General features: G+C 41.6%; 1 pseudogene across 1 annotated transcript in view; it reads left to right on the forward strand.

Moving 5' to 3' along the window:
* The window catches only part of LOC311109017 (bone morphogenetic protein 7-like), a 48,417-nt pseudogene that overhangs the window by 22,302 nt on the left and 6,643 nt on the right, over positions 1-19,472 (forward strand). The window contains exons 2-3 of the transcript in view: positions 4,141-4,320; positions 4,688-4,882. The product of the transcript in view is annotated as a bone morphogenetic protein 7-like (transcript). The remainder of the gene's footprint in view (positions 1-4,140; positions 4,321-4,687; positions 4,883-19,472) is intronic.

Below are 19,472 nucleotides of genomic sequence, written 5' to 3' on the forward strand. Positions count from 1 at the left end.
AGATATTGTTATTCTATTGGGTTACTATTTACTATTTTTTGTTGTTGATTTTTTTACTTTTCAACTCTGTATTGTTGGGAAAGGGCTCGTAAGTAAGCATTTCACAGTAAAGTCTACCCCTGTTGTATCCGGGGCATGTGACAAATAAAATGTAATTGATTGATATAGATGTATAGTATTTGTGAGTGCCACTGAGGCAGAATCCTCCATAGAATGATATATAGGATACAGACAGAACTCTGAAATCCTCTCAGCTTTCCATCTGATTCAGCTTCTTCCAGTGATCTGTCTAACACTGGGATGATATGGTTCAGCTTCTCCCAGTGATCTGTCTAACACTGGGATGATATGGTTCAGCTTCTTCCAGTGATCTGTCTAACACTGGGATGATATGGTTCAGCTTCTCCCAGTGATCTGTCTAACACTGGGATGATATGGTTCAGCTTCTCCCAGTGATCTGTCTAACACTGGGATGATATGGTTCAGCTTCTCCCAGTGATCTGTCTAACACTGGGATGATATGGTTCAGCTTCTCCCAGTGATCTGTCTAACACTGGGATGATATGGTTCAGCTTCTTCCAGTGATCTGTCTAACACTGGGATGATATGGTTCAGCTTCTCCCAGTGATCTGTCTAACACTGGGATGATATGGTTCAGCTTCTTCCAGTGATCTGTCTAACACTGGGATGATATGGTTCAGCTTCTCCCAGTGATCTGTCTAACACTGGGATGATATGGTTCAGCTTCTCCCAGTGATCTGTTTAACACTGGGATGATATGGTTCAGCTTCTCCCAGTGATCTGTCTAACACTGGGATGATATGGTTCAGCTTCTCCCAGTGATCTATCTAACACTGGGATGATATGGTTCAGCTTCTCCCAGTGATCTGTCTAACACTGGGATGATATGGTTCAGCTTCTCCCAGTGATCTGTCTAACACTGGGATGATATGGTTCAGCTTCTCCCAGTGATCTGTCTAACACTGGGATGATATGGTTCAGCTTCTCCCAGTGATCTGTCTAACACTGGGATGATATGGTTCAGCTTCTCCCAGTGATCTGTCTAATGAGGGGGAAAGTATATTGCTACTCCGCCCTCCTAGTTAGTCCTAAGCTTGTCGAAAAGAGGGATAATGTATACTGCTACTCTGTCCTCCTAGTTAGTCCTAAGCTTGTCGAAAAGAGGGATAATGTATACTGCTACTCTGTCCTCCTAGTTAGTCCTAAGCTTGTCGAAAAGAGGGATAATGTATACTGCTACTCTGTCCTCCTAGTTAGTCCTAAGCTTGTCGAAAAGAGGGATAATGTATACTGCTACTCTGTCCTCCTAGTCAGTCCTAAGCTTGTCGAAAAGAGGGATAATGTATACTGCTACTCTGTCCTCCTAGTTAGTCCCGATCTTGTCGAGATGAGGGATAATGTATACTGCTACTCTGTCCTCCTAGTCAGTTCCGATCTTGTCGAGATGAGGGATAATGTATACTGTGTGCAGAGGAAAGACTTAACTACACGTACTTCTCCAGACATTGATTACACGGTAGCGTAGCTCTGGTTTTCTGCCATGTATTCTCTCTTGAATGAGGCATGACCACAACGCCTTACCAATATAGCCTGACTTTAGTGTCCCAAAAACAGAAGCAAGGCCAAAACACGCCAAGTATTTACATTGTGGCTGCTGGGAGAGACGTCCCAGTCGGAGACAACAGACACTAAAATAGCTGGATGGTATTGATGTTTTGAAAACGGTGGGAGACGATGTAAGATTCTGCATTGAGTTCATTGAGGCACTTTTTAAGGAAAAGTCATTGAGTTGATAATATGTCCCAAAATGCTTTTTGGCCCACGCCGTTGTAAGACGGGCATCTGTTTTCCTTATGTGTAGTGATGCAATTGTATTATTACGTTTGCTGTATACGTTTCTGGTCGTCTACAAGTCCTCAATTCATTTAAAATTGTAAAGACAATTGCTCTTTTTAAAGTTTCTGCTGGATTCTTGTTTTTGTAAAAGTGTTTCTATGTCTATATCATGAGGATCTTGTTTGCCACATTCTCTTATCTTCACAATAGGCGGTTTGTGCTCTGCTGCCCGCAGGCAAAGCCTTTTATTTTGCGATATATTTGGAGATTAAAGGGGCCATATATCTCCAATTACTGTATTATTGTAGGAGGATGTTTACCTTTAGGCAAATTATAGCTTGGTTTGTGGGCTATCCGAGAACATCGCTTTGTGCTTTGTGCTTGCAAATCCTAACTACTTGTGCGGCTTGCAAAACACATTTGCTGACAAACAGATAAATTTGTAAGTGGTTCAAGTCTTCGAAGTTGTAATTGCTTTGATTATAGCTCACAATCTTTTAATAAGCACATGGGGTAGTGAAAGCTTGCAAGCAGGGCTGAACAGAGGTACAACTACACATCATTGCCAAAATACATCCTCTGAAGTTTTATAAAAGCTACAAGATAGGCTAAAAAAATCCATGAATAAGGATACATTTGCGAGAGTAAAGTCTCTGGTAGTTGTTCTTGAAGTCATGTAAAACTTGCCTCTGAAATCCAAAGTCAGCAGGGAGTCCACAAACTCTGGGATTCTCCAGTCCTCCTCCTGTTTACAGTTTACCGGCTTCTGTTATGACCCTCAGCAATAACAATAGGCTGCAGAATTCGCTGTTGCATTTTATACTGCAGTATTCACTTGATTGAGGTGGTTTCTTTGGCACTGTGTTCATTTCCTTACTAAATTACATGACTATATAGTTCCATACCTTATCTCAAAAACACACAATCTTTCAGTACCCAATTAACATGGTGTTCTTGGGAACTGTGAGGCGATTCTTTTGTTTCCAAGTCTTGTCACCAGTCTCAAGCTAAATGTACGTTCAAACAGGACAAGCCATCTAAACAACAGCCAGATATGGTGCATTTTTAACTACATTCATTTGACAGGGCCAGTAAAGGAGATTTATTGGAACAAAAAACACAAAACGTTGACATATGACCTTATTATTCCAGTTCATTTAAGCAGTCAATAAGAGGCTTTACAGTAGGGCTTTAGTGCCACACCCCCCACGGCTCTCAGATGGACCCCCTGCCGGTCCACGGGTGTTAAAATGTCTGCCTCGATCAGAATGACTCAGCACCGGCCCACCAAACCCAAGCTGCGCCCAATGTGTGAACTACCTGAGGGGGGCACTGGGAACGGCCTGAGGGGGGCACTGGGAACGGCCTCATATGGAAGCCCTCAGAAACACTCTCATTAACAAGCAATAATGAGGGGCTGCCGATGCATGACCGCAGGGGCATTCCCGGAACACCTGGGTGATTGTGGGGCTTTGATCTGCGGCCCGGGGAGGGGCCAGCGGACTCATGCTGTGTCATTACAGTAATGGGGACGAGACAAACCTCTCTCTCTCTCTCACTCAGGTTGTGGTTGTCTTTTTCACCTGAGACCTAGCTACAGTTATAGGGAGGGGAGGGGAGGGGAAGGGTGGTGGGGAGGGGAGGGGAGGGGAAGGGAGGGGAGGGGAAGGGTGGTGGGGGGGTAGGGGTGGTGTGGGGGGGAGGTGAGGGTAGGTGGGGAGGGGTGGTGGGGAGGGGAGGGGAGGGGTGGTAGGGAGGGGAGGGGAGGGGAGGGTGGTGGGGTTATGTTACGAACCCAGCAGCGTTGCAGTTCTTTACACAAACTGGTGCGCTTGGCACCTACTACCATACCCCACTCAAAGGCACTTTAATCTTTTGTCTTGCCCATTCACCCTCTGAATGGCACACATACACAATCAATGTCTCAAGGCTGAACAATCTTTATTTAACCTGTCTCCTCCCCTTAATCTACACTGATTGAAGTGGATTTAACAAGTGACATCAATAAGGGATCAAAGCTTTCACCTGGATTCACCTGGTCAGTCTATGTCATGGAAAGAGCAGGTGTTCTTAATGTTTTGTATACTCAGTGTAGATTCATACAGTATAGGGATAGACGGGGATCATCTTCATAGTGTAAAGTGCCAAAATCCCTGAATGTAGGCTGTAAGAAAACATGAACGTCGTACTGACATATACTACAGTATCTGTTATGGTAGAGTACCAGCAATTAATGTACACTTTGTATACTTCTGTAAAGATGGGAAAGCTGTTGGCCCTCAGTCATGGCTGCTTGTTGTGACTGTGCCCCAAGGGAGGCGGACCTGTTCTTGCTGGAGTCTCGCAGGCTGTGGGCAGCCGAGGAGGGCTGGCTGGAGTTTGACATCCTGGCCACCAGTAACCTGTGGGTGATGAGTCCTCACCACAACCTGGGCCTCCAGATCAGAGTGGAGACCGGCAGCGGTGAGCACCATGCTAACGGCTAACATTAGAAATATGTTGCTAACGGCTAACTTTGGAAACATGCTAATAGCTAGCGTTAGAAACATGCTAAATAACTTTAGAATTTTCATCTTGAAATGAAAACAATAGTGGATACTGAACAGTGGGGCTTTTTTAGGCTTGTCACAATGCTGAAATGGAAAGGTTGATATGTTTGCAAGTCAACTATTTGACACTTAATGGACACTAAACATCCATCAAAGGACAAATGTTTCACAAGAATATATCAGTAGGGTGTATGATACTCTCCCTTCTAGGCTATGTTTAGTAAACTGTAGCACATTCAGTATGTCCAAGTGATTGACGGCTCCTCTCTTCTGTGGAACAGGGCGGAGCATCAGCTCCAAGGAGGCGGGGCTAGTGGGGCGTGACGGAGGGCTGGAGAAGCAACCCTTCATGGTGGCCTTCTTTAAAGTCAGCGAGGTGCACATCCGCACCGCCCGCTCCACCAACAAGCGCAACAAGAACCGCAACCGCCCTACGCAGCCCCAGGAAGGAGGCTCCAGAGGCCCCAGCCCAGCAGGTGTGTCCATAGTCTGACCAACACCCAGTTAAACCCTTTTATGATGAATATGTAACCAGGCCAGTTCATCACAGCTCTGTAGTGTGAAAAGGGTATACCAGTGTGTGAAGGTATTTTATTTATTTTACCTTTTTGCTCAATTCAGTATTGGAAAGTTTTGGGATGTGTTCATGTTTATTACCGTAAGAACATCAATCAAACCCAACCGCACCGTACAACTACACCACAACATCACACCTCACAACATCACACCTCACATCATCACACAGAGCACAATACAATATCCAAACACCTGCAAGCCGAGCAGGAAAGCTCTCGCAGCACCAGGTTTCAGTGTAATATGGTGAGGTGTGCTGCCATTGATGGGGATGTCGGTGGCAGCTCTCCAAATGAGAAAAAAAGACAGAGAGAGAGTGAAACTATCCCTAGATGCATGACCTCATCATTCGAGAGTGCACTTTACAGTACCTCCCCTCCTCCGTACTTAGCGGCTGATGTTATGAAAAGGTCAAATTAAATTAGGCTCTAATCCAGCTACCCATTCTGCCTTCACCCCTGGCCATTTCATAACGTTAGCATAATGTTAGCCTTTGCTGAACATAAAGCTGGCCCTGTGAGGGAGGATCCCAGTGCTTTCACAGCAGGAAGAGCTGCGGTTTCAGAGGGCTTTGTGGCTAATATCTGCCTGATCCTAGCGTTAATTTGACGGATGAAGCCCAGGCTAACATTAAGCCTTCATGGCCAGGGCCACGGGATCAGCTACTCAGCTTCTTAACCGTCAGCGTTACAATAGCAGCACAAGTGATTTCCCTCACCTCCTCGGTTTCACGTCATCTGCTTTGATGGCGATACCATCTAAAGGCTAGAGGTGTTGTTGGATGATGTCAGTCAGGAGCTCTACATTTTCTTCCTTTCCCCCAACACAACATACTATGTGGTGGGGGAAGTTCAGTTAGTTCAGCTTTATTTAAGCAGGATATTCCTCTCAGCAACAATCACTGTTTCCCTGGGAACCTGAAGTTATGAGTTTGTGGTTCCATCTCTGTACATATGTATGTACATACAGAGTACAGTTAATCACACAAGTCATCCATTCCTATTGTAGCCTGTAAGGAATATGTTCAGAGTTCTAGTACATTATAACCGTGCTCTTCTCAGTAGTGCAGTGTCCATTAGATAAAAACCTTCAGAGCAGAACAGAGCAGAATAGAACAGAATAAAACAGAATAGAACAGAGCAGAATAGAACAGAACAGAACAGAACAGAGAAGAATAGAACAGAACAAAACAGAGCAGAATAGAACAGAACAGAACAGAACAGAGCAGAATAGAACAGAACAGAGCAGAATAGAACAGAGCAGAATAGAACAGAGCAGAATAGAACAGAACAGAGCAGAATAGAACAGAGCAGAATAGAACAGAGCAGAATAGAACAGAACAGTACAGAACAGAACAGAACAGAGCAGAATAGAACAGAGCAGAATAGAACAGAGCAGAATAAAACAGAACAGAACAGAGCAGAATAAAACAGAATAAAACAGAATAGAACAGAACAGAGCATAATAAAACAGAATAGAACAGAACAGAGCAGAATAGAACAGAATAAAACAGAATAGAACAGAGCAGAATAGAATAGAACAGAACAGAGCAGAATAGAACAGAATAAAACAGAATAGAACAGAGCAGAATAGAACAGAATAGAACAGAATAGAATAGAACAGAATAGAATAGAACAGAATAGAACAGAGCAGAATAGAACAGAGCAGAATAGAATAGAACAGAGCAGAATAAAACAGAATGGAACAGAACAGAGCAGAATAGAGCAGAATAGAACAGAATAAAACAGAATAGAATAGAACAGAATAGATTAGAACAGAACAGAATAGAACAGATTAGAGCAGAACAGAATAGATTAGAACAGAACAGAACAGATTAGAACAGAACAGATTAGAACAGAACATAATAGAACAGAACAGAATAGAATAGAACACTACAGAACAGAACAGATTAGAACAGAATAGAATAGAACAGAATAGAACAGAATAGAACATAATAAAACAGAACAGAACAGAGCAGAACAGAACAGAACAGAGCAGAACAGAACAGAATAGATTAGAACAGAACAGAATAGATTAGAACAGAACAGAATAGAGCATAATAGAACAGATTAGAACAGAACAGAATAGAACAGAACAGAATAGAACAGAATAGATTAGAACAGAACAGAACAGAACATAATAGAACAGAATAGAATAGAACAGAACAGAATAGAACAGAATAGATTAGAACAGAACAGAACAGAACAGAATAGAACAGAACACTACAGAACAGATAAGAACAGAATAGAACAGAACAGAATAGAACAGAACAGAACAGAATAGAACAGAATAGAATAGAACAGAATAGAGCAGAACAGAATAGAACAGAACAGAATAAAACATAATAGAACAGAATAGAGCAGAATAGAACAGAACAGAACAGAACAGAACAGAATAGAACAGAACAGAATAGAACAGAACAGAACAGATTAGAACAGAACATAATAGAACAGAACAGAACAGAATAGAACAGAATAGAATAGAACAGATTAGAACAGAACAGAATAGAATAGAAAAGAATAGAGCAGAACAGAATAGAGCAGAACAGAATAGAGCAGAACAGAACAGAACAGAATAGAACTTAATAGAACAGAACAGTAGAGCAGAACAGAATAGAACAGAACACAATAGAACAGAATAGAATAGAACAGAACAGAATAGATTAGAACAGAACAGAATAGAGCAGAATAGAACAGAACAGAACAGAATAGAACAGAACAGATTAGAACAGAATAGATTAGAGCAGAACAGAACAGATTAGAACAGAACATAATAGAACAGAACAGAATGGAACAGAATAGAATAGAACAGAACAGAACAGAATAGAACAGAACTTAATAGAACAGAATAGAACAGAACAGAATAGAGCAGATCAGAATAGAGCAGAATAGAACAGAATAGAACAGAATAGAACAGAATAGATTAGAACAGAACAGAATAGAACAGAACAGAACAGAATAGAACAGAATAGAGCAGAACAGAATAGAACAGAACAGAACAGAATATAACTTAATAGAACAGAACAGTAGAGCAGAACAGAATAGAACAGAACACAATAGAACAGAATAGAATAGAACAGAACAGAATAGATTAGAACAGAACAGAATAGAGCAGAATAGAACAGAACAGAACAGAATAGAACAGAACAGATTAGAACAGAATAGATTAGAGCAGAACAGAACAGATTAGAACAGAACATAATAGAACAGAACAGAATAGAACAGAATAGAATAGAACAGATTAGAACAGAACAGAATAGAACAGAATAGAATAGAACAGAACAGAACAGAATAGAACAGAACTTAATAGAACAGAATAGAACAGAACAGAATAGAGCAGATCAGAATAGAGCAGAATAGAACAGAATAGAACAGAATAGAACAGAATAGATTAGAACAGAACAGAATAGAACAGAACAGAACAGAATAGAACAGAACAGAATATAACAGAATAGAGCAGAACAGAATAGAGCAGAACAGAACAGAATAGAACAGAACAGAATAGAGCAGAATAGAACAGAACAGATTAGAACAGAACAGATTAGAACAGAACAGAACAGAATAGAATAGATTAGAACAGAACAAATTAGAACAGAACAGAATAGAACAGAACAGAATAGAACAGAACAGATTAGAACAGAACAGAACAGATTAGAATAGAACAGAACAGATTAGAACAGAATAGAATAGAACAGAATAGAACATAACTGAATAGAACAGAATAGAGCAGAACAGAACAGAGCAGAATAGAACATAATAAAATAGAACAGAACCGAATAGAATAAACAGAATAGAACAGAACAGAATAGATTAGAACAGAACAGAATAGAACATAATAGATTAGAACAGAACAGAACAGAACAGATTAGAACAGAACAGAACAGAATAGAGCAGAATAGAACAGATTAGAACAGAATAGAACAGATTAGAACAGAACATAATAGAACAGAACAGAATAGAACAGAACAGAATAGAGCAGAACAGAATAGAACAGAACAGAACAGAATAGAACAGAATAAAACAGAACAGAATAGAACAGAACAGAATAAAACAGAACAGAATAGAACAGAACAGAATAAAACAGAATAGAACAGAACAGAACAGAACAGAACAGAATAGAATAGAACAGAACAGAACAGAACAGAACAGAATAGAATAGAATAGAATAGAGCAGAACAGAACAGAATAGAGCAGAACAGAACAGAATAGAGCAGATTAGAACAGAATAGAACAGAATAGAACAGAACAGAACAGAATAGAACAGAACAGAACAGAATAGAACAGAACAGAATAGAGCAGAATTGAACAGAATAGAACAGAACAGAACAGAACAGAATAGAGCAGAATAGAACAGAATAGAACAGAACAGAACAGAACAGAACAGAATAGAGCAGAACAGAACAGAACAGAATAGAACAGAACAGAACAGAATAGAACAGAACAGAACAGAATAGAGCAGATTAGAACAGAATAGAACAGAACAGAATAGAGCAGAATAGAACAGAATAGAACAGAACAGAACAGAATAGAGCAGAATTGAACAGAATAGAACAGAACAGAACAGAACAGAATAGAGCAGAATAGAACAGAACAGAATAGAGCAGAATAGAACAGAATAGAACAGAACAGAACAGAATAGAGCAGAATTGAACAGAATAGAACAGAATAGAACAGAACAGAATAGAGCAGAATAGAACAGAATAGAACAGAACAGAACAGAACAGAATAGAGCATAATAGAACAGAACAGAACAGAACAGAACAGAATAGAGCAGAATTGAACAGAATAGAACAGAATAGAACAGAACAGAATAGAACAGAATAGAACAGAACAGAACAGAATAGAGCATAATAGAACAGAACAGAACAGAACAGAACAGAATAGAACAGAATAGAACAGAACAGAACAGAATAGAACAGAATAGATTAGAGCAGAACAGAACAGAATAGAGCAGAACAGAATAGAGCAGAACAGAACAGAATAGAACAGAATAGAGCAGAACATAATAGAACAGAACAGAATAGAGCAGAACAGAACAGAATAGAACAGAACAGAACCGAGCAGAACAGAACAGAACAGAACAGAACAGAATAGAATAGAATAGAATAAAATAGAACAGAATAGAGCAGAATAGAACAGAACAGAATAGAACAGAACAGAACATAATAGAACAGAACCGAATAGAATAAACAGAATAGAACAGAACAGAATAGAACAGATTAGAAGAGAACAGAACAGAATAGAGCAGAATAGAACAGAATAGAACATAATAGATTAGAACAGAATAGATTAGAACAGAACAGAATAGAACATAATAGATTAGAACAGAACAGAATAGAACAGAATAGAACAGAACAGATTAGAAGAGAACAGAACAGAATAGAGCAGAATAGAACAGATTAGAACCGAACATAATAGAACAGAACAGAATACTATAGAACAGAACAGAACAGAATATAACAGAATAGAATAGAACAGAATAGAACAGAACAGAATAGAACAGAACTTAATAGAACAGAATAGAACAGAACAGAATAGAGCAGAACAGAACAGAATAGAACAGAACAGAACAGAACAGAACAGAACAGAACAGAACAGAACAGAACAGAACAGAACAGAACAGAACAGAACAGAACAGAACAGAACAGAACAGAACAGAACAGAACAGAACAGAATAGAATAGAATAGAATAGAATAGAATAGAATAGAATAGAATAGAATAGAGCAGAACAGAGCAGAGCAGAGCAGAGCAGAGCAGAGCAGAATAGAACAGAGCAGAGCAGAGCAGAGCAGAGCAGAGCAGAGCAGAGCAGAGCAGAATAGAATAGAATAGAATATAATAGAATAGAATAGAATAGAACAGAGCAGAGCAGAATAGAATAGAGCAGAACAGAATAGAATAGAATAGAATAGAATAGAACAGAACAGAACAGAACAGAACTGCCTCTCAGGCCCATACTAGTCTACTGGTGCTCCAGTTTATGAGGACAATCTGTTGAACCAACCTGTGCTAAAGGATTGGACTTTATGTAACCCAAAACACCAACCCTCTCGGCCACACCACTTGGGATGTCTGGAGTGTAAATATTTAGATCCTGCGCAGGAAGTTGCGAGGCCCTTGCGACAGCAACCACGTCCATCGCCGTGGTTACGATGAGGCGGACTTATGAGGCATATGGTTCCAATACCACATCACTCACTCACTTCACAGGCTCTGAGGAAGACAGGAAGGATGGATGGATGAAGGGAGCATCCTTCTTCTGTGCTGCTCTGAGGGAGAAACAAAGAGGGACAGTGCTTCATTGTTTAGCATCTCTTGGGACCACCATCGTCCCCACTTCACAGTTTACAATTCACATCAACAAATCAATGTAGCATAGCCACCAGAATAATAGTATGCTTAAGAACACAACACACCCACAGACAAGTCAGGGGCTTGGCTCCAACATCCACACTAGCATACTACTTAAGCATGGAAATTGGAACATAACCATGGTCTCATGATATACAGGTAACTGCCAAAATAAAGGAAACACTTTAGTAAATGAGGGATACATTTACTCTTAGGGTCATGTATAAAACGCCCAGTTGCCCATTATTTTGGCTACCACGGCTAGAAGAGATCTCAAAGGAGCATAGGGTGTTTAAAGTGTGTGCGTGCGTGTGTGTCTCAGTCACCAGATCTGCGGCGCCTTAGACAGCGTTTTCCACCACTGTCAACAAAACACCAAATGATGGAATTTCTCGTGGAAGAATGGAGTCGCATCCCTCCAATAGAGTTCCAGACACTTGTAGAATCTACGTCAAGGTGCATTGAAGCTGTTCTGGCTCGTGGTGGCCCAACGCCCTATTAAGACACTTTATGTTGGTGTTTCCTTTACTTTGGCAGTTAACTGCGTCCTCTTGGCGTTAGTTGCCCTACAATAACACAAGCAGAACCTGCTGTACATACTGCGTTCCTTTGAGAGGGGAAAAGTTTGTACTGCACTGGAAATGAGAGAAGAAGAAGAACAACAACAGGGTTTGAGGAAGCCGGGCTTGGACCTTTAACGGCCATCCAGGAGGAGAATCACTGCAGGCTAGCCGCTCCTGGCCTCAGACCTGTCATTACCCAGGCCAGTCATTAGCCACTCGCTAAAAGTCTGACCAAGTTAACAGTATTGCTTAAAGAATTCTAATAACGTGGCGCTATCCAGCAGTGTGTTTTCATCTCAGGGTCTCCTCCTCCAGTCTCTCCTTTGTTGACTGTTGGTGTAATTAGACATCAGCGAGCTCCGCAGAGGGTTTAATAACCTCCCTGATGAAAGACAGGAAGAAAGATAAACTTCAGTGGAAGAGGGAGGGAGGGGGAGAGAGAGGGAGGTTCGCCCACTGATGACACAGACAGACAACAGTGAAATTCTCTTTTAAGTCTTCATGGGAGTTTGGAGAGGCTGGCCCATTCTCTCTCTCTCTCTTTGGGAAGACCCTGTTCTTTTGGGAATGCCGCGGCCTATTAGCCCAGTGCTCCATCACCGCCTCTCCACAGGAACAGTGGCTTGTGTAATTGCTACTGTAAAAAGTAGCAGTTTTTTTTTCCTTGAAAAAGTTTTGGGAATAAACCGTGGAGCTATTGTATGCGGTTGCAGAGATTGAGGCTTTTGGTGGAAGGAACCCATTTAATGTTGTTATTTATGGACTTTTCCTTTGTCAACACTGTTAACCCAACCTCCGCGTCCCCGTGGAAATTGAATTAGCATAATAAAACAATCACCATCAAAATCGGTCTGTTTAAGCTAGAGAGATCTGGTTGCACGGGCTGCGTCTCAATCCACCGCATCCACCAATGGCGGCCTTACGCATCCGCGGTGGAAGGTGGCTGAGCTACAGCGGCGTCTGTCAGGACCAGGAGACGTCCCGAAAATCCGTCTTCTCACGGAAAGCATCTGTAGCGTCTGAAGTGGACTCGTCGGTACCGCCGATCTGCAAACCTCCAAACAGTTTGGGCTACACACTAATATGACCCCTCTGTGGAAAGGTGACACTCTCTCACGAACATGTCGGTTGTTTTGCTGAAGGTCCCCAGGTACCAGTTTTTAAAAAATGAATGGAAGTATACATGGAGACTGTTTAGTGCCAAAAATAAGGGGTCAAATATGGGTAAAAAAAACATAAATAATAATTTTCGGATCTTTCTTATATCTCTCAGATATAGGACAGACACTTTAAAGCAAACATCCTTTTATTCAATGCGTTTCTATGGGCTAGTAGCAGTAAGGCCAAATTCAATGTTTCATCAAATCATTTGTTTATACTATTTTTTTTTATACCTAAAGGGGTCCTAAAATTCCAAATAAAATAGCTAAATGAGCCTTGGTATGACTATCTTAAAACAATTCCATAAGGTAGTTTAGTAGAACCCCCTAATCTGAAGGATCCCCTTTGTATCCATGCTCAGCAGTAGCTGTGTGACATAACATTTTACAGACAGGAAGGAGAGAGGTGGTTTATGGGTACCACAAATCTGGCCTTTACACTCAATGAAACTCCACAGTAAATATCAACTTTATTTCTGTTAAACTGCCCCGACTGTAAATACTGATGGCTATAAATACAGAGAGGAAGCAAGGTGTGTGTGTGTGAGTCTCTGTGTGTGTATTCAACCTCCAGACCTTTTCCACCTGCTCACCCCAGTCCTCTGGTCCCCTTAGCACTTTCAGACAGTGTCCTGCTACATGTCACGCTTTACCAGGGTGCTTGTTAAAGGAGCTGCCCAGCGCAGGGAGGGAGTTTCAGTGGCACGATCCCAACCCTGTGATTTGGCTGGGAGCTGAATGTCTGGGCCCGTAAGGCCTGTGTATGTGCAGGCAGGCAGGCAGGCAGGCAGGCAGGCAGGCAGGGAGGGAGTCTGTGTGAAGTCAGGTCACATCTCGCCATGTGAGAGGAACACCAGCCCAGGGGTTAAGTACCCTCTCGGGATCGGCTCCAGGGCCTCATTGAGAAGCAGATTTATCTCTGTAAATATTTAACTTGCAGAGGCACAGCCTCTGGTGGCGGAAAACCCAGACCGGCCCGGGGGCTGACAGGCCAGGCAGGCTGACCCAGAGAAAACATGGCCACAAACACATGGGCTAGGACCGCCCTGCTTCACGTTAGGACAGACACTGTAGCTACACTCCTCCTTTATCGCCCATATCTAAACATATCATCAGCAGACACCCTGAGAACACACACGCACACACACAGTCAGACAGGAAAGAGCGCTGTGGTCGGACCACGGGAAACACCTGAGTGGTCTCCGACAGTAACGGCCGGGATGACCTCTCGACCCTGCCCTCGTGACCAAATGCCACCTTTTCTGTTTTCCGTCTTGGCGTGAGTTAACCCCCCAGTCAGGTGACTGCTGCACTTATGTTGAAGCCTTTCCTGTTCCAATGAGAAGCGAGCGGAGGCTATTTTTACTGTCATGTTTCAGGGCAATTTTCTCTCTCTCTCTCTTTCTCTCTTTTCGCCTTAGGTTGTCACATGTCTGGGCTTGTTCTGTTTATGTTTCATTCAAAATAATGAGTAATTACATCATAATGTCATTACGGTTATGAATCCAAATTATGGCTCTCTAATAACGACGGGCTAAGTGGACGAGTTGAAAAACAAAACAAATGAAAGTGGTTATTTTGACGCCCCGGTAAGAGCCTGCACTGTGTAGAACGCCCGCTGGCATTGATCAATCAGAGAGTGGAGTCACTTGGTCATGGGATGGAACAGTAAGCGCAGTGAGTGAGTACAACTTACCACTCCACACCCAGTAAACTAAATAATCTGGTTTAATGACTAGGTCCTGGTCTTGACACACACACAAAGAGATGGTCCTCTCTGCCAGCCCCGATGCCAACCTGGGCCTGGCATGGCATACCCTGGCACGGTTCGCCCACTGATGGCTTTCCCCTGGGTGGGGAACTCCGACAACAGGAAGTGATGCCACCCTGTGCTGATATCATGGTTCTCCTCTCTCTGTTTAGTGATGGGGGGGGGGCAACGCAAAAAAACTAAAAATCAGCAAGTGGAACATCGTCAGTGGAAAGTCTGAGTCACCCGTTTTGACTTCAGAATGCCGGCCGGTGCCAGCAATGACCTTCCCCTCTGAAACACCATACCTGTTGACACTCGCTGAGTCGCTAACTCTGTGACTCTGCGGCCGGGTGGGACGAAAGGGAAATGATTAAAACAAACTGCGGAGAGAGGACGACAGTTATAAACACGCTTGTCATCGGTGTCCGACCCAATACACCCAAACGCCCACCAATTACATTAGTGAGTGTGAGGCACTTAAAAATAATCTACTACACACTCTAACACATAATGTTACTGTGAACTACAGCCATACACACTGTAACATATGTTACTGTGAACTACAGCCATACAAACTAACACATGTTACTGTGAACTACAGCCACACACTGTAACATATGTTACTGTGAACTACAGCCATACAAACTAACACATGTTACTGTGAACTACAGCCACACACTGTAACATATGTTACTGTGAACTACAGCCACACACTGTAACATATGTTACTGTGAACTACAGCCATACACACTGTAACATATGTTACTGTGAACTACAGCCATACACACTGTAACATATGTTACTGTGAACTACAGCCATACACACTGTAACATATGTTACTGTGAACTACAGCCATACAAACTAACACATGTTACTGTGAACTACAGCCACACACTGTAACATATGTTACTGTGAACTACAGCCATACAAACTAACACATGTTACTGTGAACTACAGTCACACACTGTAACATATGTTACTGTGAACTACAGCCATACACACTGTAACATATGTTACTGTGAACTACAGCCATACACAATCTAACACATGTTACTGTGAACTACAGCCTTACACACTGTAACATATGTTACTGTGAACTACAGCCATACACAATCTAACATGTTACTGTGAACTACAGCCATACACACTGTAAATAATAAATAAATAACATATGTTACTGTGAACTACAGCCATACACACTGTAACATATGTTACTGTGAACTACAGCCATACACAATCTAACACATGTTACTGTGAACTACAGCCTTACACACTGTAACACATGTTACTGTGAACCACAGCCATACACACTGTAACACATCATGTTACTGTGAACTACAGCCATACACACTATAACACATGTTACTATGAACCACAGCCATACACACTGTAACACATCATGTTACTGTGAACTACAGCCATACACAATCTAACATGTTACTGTGAACTACAGCCATACACACTGTAACACATCATGTTACTGTGAACTACAGCCATACACACTGTAACACATCATGTTACTGTGAACTACAGCCATACACACTGTAACACGTTACTGTGAACTACAGCCATACACACTGTAACACATGTTACTGTGAACCACAGCCATACACACTGTAACACATCATGTTACTGTGAACTACAGCCATACACAATCTAACATGTTACTGTGAACTACAGCCATACACACTGTAACACATGTTACTGTGAACTACAGCCATACACACTGTAACACATGTTACTGTGAACTACAGCCATACACAATCTAACACATGTTACTGTGAACTACAGCCATACACACTCTAACACATGTTACTGTGGACTACAGCCATACACACTCTAACACATGTTACTGTGAACTACAGCCATACACAATCTAACACATGTTACTGTGAACTACAGCCATACACACTGTAACACATGTTACTGTGAACTACAGCCATACACACTGTAACACATGTTACTGTGAACCACAGCCATACACACTGTAACACATCATGTTACTGTGAACTACAGCCATACACACTGTAACACACGTTACTGTGAACCACAGCCATACACACTGTAACACATGTTACTGTGAACTACAGCCATACACAATCTAACACGTTACTGTGAACTACAGCCATACACAATCTAACATGTTACTGTGAACTACAGCCATACACACTCTAACACATCATGATACTGTGAACTACAGCCATACACACTATAACACATCATGTTACTGTGAACTACAGCCATACACAATCTAACATGTTACTGTGAACTACAGCCATACACACTGTAACACGTTACTGTGAACTACAGCCATACACAATCTAACATGTTACTGTGAACTACAGCCATACACACTGTAACACATGTTACTGTGAACTACAGCCATACACAATCTAACATGTTACTGTGAACTACAGCCATACACTGTAACATATGTTACTGTGAACTACAGCCATACACACTATAACACATCATGTTACTGTGAACTACAGCCATACACAATCTAACATGTTACTGTGAACTACAGCCATACACAATCTAACATGTTACTGTGAACTACAGCCATACACACTGTAACATATGTTACTGTGAACTACAGCCATACACACTGTAACATATGTTACTGTGAACTACAGCCATACATACTGGGAGGCAGGTAGCTTAGTGGTAAGAGCGTTGTGCCAGTAACTGAAAGGTCGCTGGTTCTAATCCCCGAGCCAACTAGGTGAAAAATTTGTCGATGTGCCCTTGAGCAAGGCACTTAACCCTACTTGCTCCTGTAAGTCGCTCTGGATAAGAGCGTCTGCTAAATGACGTAAATGTAAATGTAATACACACTGAAACATATGTTACTGTGAACCACAGCCATACACACTGTAACACGTTACTGTGAACTACAGCCATACACACTGTAACACATCATGTTACTGTGAACTACAGCCATACACAATCTAACATGTTACTGTGAACTACAGCCATACACACTGTAACACATGTTACTGTGAACTACAGCCACACACTGTAACATATGTTACTGTGAACTACAGCCACACACTGTAACATATGTTACTGTGAACTACAGCCATACACACTGTAACATATGTTACTGTGAACTACAGCCATACACACTGTACCATATGTTACTGTGAACTACAGCCATACACAATCTAACACATGTTACTGTGAACTACAGCCTTACACACTGTAACACATGTTACTGTGAACCACAGCCATACACACTGTAACACATCATGTTACTGTGAACTACAGCCATACACAATCTAACATGTTACTGTGAACTACAGCCATACACACTGTAACACATGTTACTGTGAACTACAGCCATACACAATCTAACATGTTACTGTGAACTACAGCCATACACTGTAACATATGTTACTGTGAACTACAGCCATACACACTATAACACATCATGTTACTGTGAACTACAGCCATACACAATCTAACATGTTACTGTGAACTACAGCCATACACAATCTAACATGTTACTGTGAACTACAGCCATACACACTGTAACATATGTTACTGTGAACTACAGCCATACACACTGAAACATATGTTACTGTGAACTACAGCCATACACACTGTAACACATCATGTTACTGTGAACTACAGCCATACACAATCTAACATGTTACTGTGAACTACAGCCATACACACTGTAACACATGTTACTGTGAACTACAGCCATACACAATCTAACATGTTACTGTGAACTACAGCCATACACTAACATATGTTACTGTGAACTACAGCCATACACACTAACACATCATGTTACTGTGAACTACAGCCATACACAATCTAACATGTTACTGTGAACTACAGCCATACACAATCTAACATGTTACTGTGAACTACAGCCATACACACTGTAACACATGTTACTGTGAACTACAGCCATACACAATCTAACATGTTACTGTGAACTACTGTGTACTACAGCCATACACTGTAACATATGTTACTGTGAACTACAGCCATACACACTATAACACATCATGTTACTGTGAACTACAGCCATACACAATCTAACATGTTACTGTGAACTACAGCCATACACACTGTAACACGTTACTGTGAACTACAGCCATACACACTGTAACACATGTTACTGTGAACTACAGCCATACACACTGTAACACGTTACTGTGAACTACAGCCATACACAATCTAACACATGTTACTGTGAACTACAGCCATACACACTCTAACACATGTTACTGTGAACTACAGCCATACACACTCTAACACATGATGTTACTGTGAAATACAGCCATACACAATCTAACACATGTTACTGTGAACTACAGCTATACACACTGTAACACATGTTACTATGAACCACAGCCATACACACTGTAACACATCATGTTACTGTGAACTACAGCCATACACACTGTAACACACGTTACTGTGAACCACAGCCATACACACTGTAACACATCATGTTACTGTGAACTACAGCCATACACAATCTAACATGTTACTGTGAACCACAGCCATACACAATCTAACATGTTACTGTGAACTACAGCCATACACACTGTAACACGTTACTGTGAACTACAGCCATACACACTGTAACACATGTTACTGTGAACTAAGCCATACACACTGTAACACATGTTACTGTGAACCACAG

This window comes from Coregonus lavaretus, assembly GCF_964263955.1.
Source record: "Coregonus lavaretus genome assembly, chromosome: 34".
In the NCBI taxonomy this organism is placed as follows: Eukaryota; Metazoa; Chordata; class Actinopteri; order Salmoniformes; family Salmonidae; genus Coregonus; species Coregonus lavaretus.